This window comes from Octopus bimaculoides, chromosome 7 (genome assembly GCF_001194135.2).
Source record: "Octopus bimaculoides isolate UCB-OBI-ISO-001 chromosome 7, ASM119413v2, whole genome shotgun sequence".
NCBI lineage: Eukaryota > Metazoa > Mollusca > Cephalopoda > Octopoda > Octopodidae > Octopus > Octopus bimaculoides.
In genome coordinates this window covers 97,906,010-97,909,880 of record NC_068987.1, presented here as the reverse complement: position 1 = coordinate 97,909,880, position 3,871 = coordinate 97,906,010, and the positions used below count along the sequence as shown (strand labels likewise).

Genomic DNA, 3,871 nt, shown 5'->3' with positions numbered 1-3,871 from the left:
ATATATATATATACATATATATATATATAATTTTACATGTATATTAAACATCTATATTTACCTTCTAAGTTCAAATTCTGTTAATGTCGCCTTTTACTTTCGTCCTTTCTGGGTCGATATGTACCATCCGAACACTGGTGTTGATGTAATAGACTATCTTCACGTTTTTGTGTATTTGCGTATGTGAGAGAAAGAGTAAAAGAGAGAGAGAGAGTGAGAGAGAGAGGAGACACATGTTCCAAATAGAATTTTACATGTATATTAAACATCTATTATTGATCTAAAAGTGAACTAACTAACTTATTTCAAAAACGCAATGTAATTGTGTATATATATCGAAATCTTTTTTTAAATTTTTTATAACTCTTTCAAAGAGAGATTGTATATGCTAGTAAAAGCATATTTTGAATTAATTCTCAATTAACCTGGCATGCAATATCTGGAGAATATGTTATATACAAATATCTCGCACTAGGTAGGTGTCTAAACTGTTTCCAAACCTTGACTGGCTCTTCCAAATATAATTTGCGTGTTCTATTTTAAACAATGATAGAAACAAACAATACGGGTTACATACATTAATATATCCACGCTCGCATGCATGCTTGCATCTATCCATCCATCCATCCATACATACATACATACATACATACATGCATGCATGCATACATACAATATCCTTCCGCTGGAAGAACTATTTTCCTGATGGTTTCCTATACAATCCGAAAACAGCTGATATAGCATACTTCAAAGAAAACCTAAATGTGAATCTCTCAGTATACCAAAAAGAAAACCATACATGGATATGTTACCAGAAGACATGTATAAGACAGTAATATTGACATGAAGCGAAGCTTCTCTTCGACTCGCGACCGCTATATAATATCATATTTCGAAGGCTATGCGTTTGTAATACTAGAACAGGAGATTGCTACAAAAAACTTAATACACAAACGAGACAAGGAAATCCTTGGAGTACGAAGATATAAGCGAAAACGTTGATTATGTCATGTTTCTTTGGAAGACATCACACGTGATTAGCGACTGCCCAAAAATGTCAGTATGGTAATACCTCCCCTTGCAGCATGACATTGTTAAAAAACAAAATACAGTGCCATTCGGAAAAGAGAGACTGTCTTGGTATAAATATAGGGAATCCCCTTGTTACTAAACGCATACACAAATATCAATACAGAGAGTATTGGTAGAATATTCGCATCAATTCACCATTCTGCTGTAAACATAACAAGCTGGATATTGTTGTCTTGGACAAACAAGGAAAATAATGTACCGTCATAGAGGTCAGCTGTTCTGTTGATGTGAATATCTCTTTGAAAATAAAAAAGCAAGTGCATAACTATGGACAAATGTGAATATATGCCCAAGTGACAATTTGGGTAAGCTAGGATTTTCAGAAAAATTCATCAATCAACTCCATGTTACAAATACTGTTTATGAGTGTGACAGTAAACAGTATGCAAGAATTTTCTCAAGGTTAAAATGGGATATAGTTCTGTTATCTACATTCCAACAATGGAGTTTTGTATCTTTGTTAGAAACAGGCTCCTTCCTCAGAAGAAGGATTTAAATAATTAAAAACAAAAAAAACATACATATATCTGTGTTTGTGTGTGTGTGTGTGTGTGTGTGTGTGTGTGTGTGTGTGTGTGTGTGTTTGTGTGTGTGTGAGAGAGAGAGAGAGATAGAGAGGGAAGAGAGAGAGGGAGAGAGAGATGAAAACGTATATCATAGTGGCTATAGATACGTTGCTTTAGTATATATTGGCTGCAGTAAACAGAGTAATTTGTTTTGTTGTGGCAACTCTCTGATCATATATTAAATAAGTAATCATATCGAGATAAAAAGTGTTGGACACACTGCTTGTAGTATAATGATGTTTACGCTTTTTATTAATTTTCAGTTTTATTAAATGTTTTCATTAGTATACCACAAACAAATTACCTAGCAATATTAGAAGATTAATTGATTAGTATAATAGAAACACAGTTACTAATAGACTATGAAATGATATATTATTATAATACAACGAACTAGTTTATCAATATAATATAAACAACGAATGCAGTAACATAAGAAGGCAATTACCTTATCAGCGACAGAGGAGCGCCATCATTTCCGAACTTATTTTGAATATCAATTATTTACTTTGACGCTAAGTTCCACATTTCCAGGATGAGTGGGATTTGTTTTTTTTATTACCTATGCGGGCCAACATAGTGGGATTGACGTTGGTCACGCATTCTTTCCTGATTTTTTTTTCTTTGCAACATACAGAAACGGAGTTATAAAGAGAATTTGGAAAGCATATTCAGATATGGTTGATAGAGATAGAACTACAAGCTTTCACAGTGTTGGTGACTATTAAAATATTGTGGTTTAATGCTTCTACATTAACGACTTCGTCACTAACGTCGAGGTTCTAGAGCAGACGAATGTCACTAGCGTTGAAACAACTCCGCAGATGACACACCTACCTGGGCAGGACGTATGTCCAGAATGGAAGAACATCGACTTCCCAAGATCAAGCACTATGGCGAACTCTCCACTGGCCACTGACATAAAGGAACATCAAAGAGGAGGTACAGGAATTCCCTAATGAAATCCCTCGACGCCTGCTACATTGTTCACCACCAGCGATCTTTTCTTGCCTGGCATCTCATCGTGACACTTGGCATCTCATCGTTCTCCGGGCAACAACTTCGTTTGAAATACCCTACAGCAGCAATATTGCAAACAAGAGAAAAAGTAGGAATAACAAGTGAATTAGACCAGCCCCGATCAGGTTACCTCCCAAAGCAGCCTCTCAGGTCGTGCCTGTTTGGTCTGAATCAAAATTGTTTGGAATGCGCAAGCCTGCAACAGACGTGGACCTACGCCCCGGTAAATCGTCGCTTGCGAACCCAAGCCAAAATAATAAAAGTCTTATCAGTAACACTTTGTGCTGTCAATGTATTTTTACAAACAGTTACGAGTTTAGAGTCAATTTAGGGATTTCTCCAACAATAAGCTGGACAAATCATTGAGATTTAAAATATTCTACAATATATTCAACTTCCGATGAAAGTAAACAAAGTTTGTTTTAGAAGCGTTGAGATGTATTGAAAGATATAGAATTTTTATTTTTTATTTTCAAACGCGTGATAATGCTAATAAATAGCGTGATCAGTATAAATTATCCATATATTGCAGAAAAATAAGTTACCGGCCGGTAACGTATTTTTCTGCAATCTATGGATAATTTATCCTGATCACGCGTTTGAGAATAAAGAAAAAATTATTTCTGTATCTTTCTACAATATATATTACAAAATATATATCATATTTTATAAAGTATTCTATAATATATATTATAAAGTAATCTTAGATTAAAACAGACTGCAATGTCTGTTTATAGTGATAGAAATTGTTTCTTGTGCAGTTCACTCACAAAAAGGACATCCCTTTTGGAATGTAGTAACATTACTGTATTTTTTTGTTTTAAGATGCTCGTGTTAGACGCGCTTGATATATTTAAGTTTAATAGACGCGTCTGAGCAGGGAAGATTCTACAAGTTTGAGCAAACTTGCCGGTAATAATAATCAAATCAATGTTAAACTACGCACTACTGCTACTGACAAAAAGAGGAGACACTCGTTGATGCAGATATATTGGATAATGCAGAAGTGCATTCACTATCAGCTTGCAAGCAGACACACACACACACACGTACACACATACACACACACTTATATAGAGTATGAGAGAGAGGGGGGAGAAAAAAAAATGCATGTCAGTCGTAGTTGTTCAACTATGCTTATATATGCGTGTATATATATATATATATATATATATATATATATATATATATAT

The 3,871-nt window shown here is 34.5% G+C and overlaps 1 protein-coding gene across 1 annotated transcript in view; it reads left to right on the top strand.

Annotated features, from left to right (window-relative positions):
* The window catches only part of LOC106883922 (uncharacterized), a 137,875-nt gene that overhangs the window by 71,320 nt on the left and 62,684 nt on the right, over positions 1-3,871 (top strand). The window lies entirely within an intron of this gene.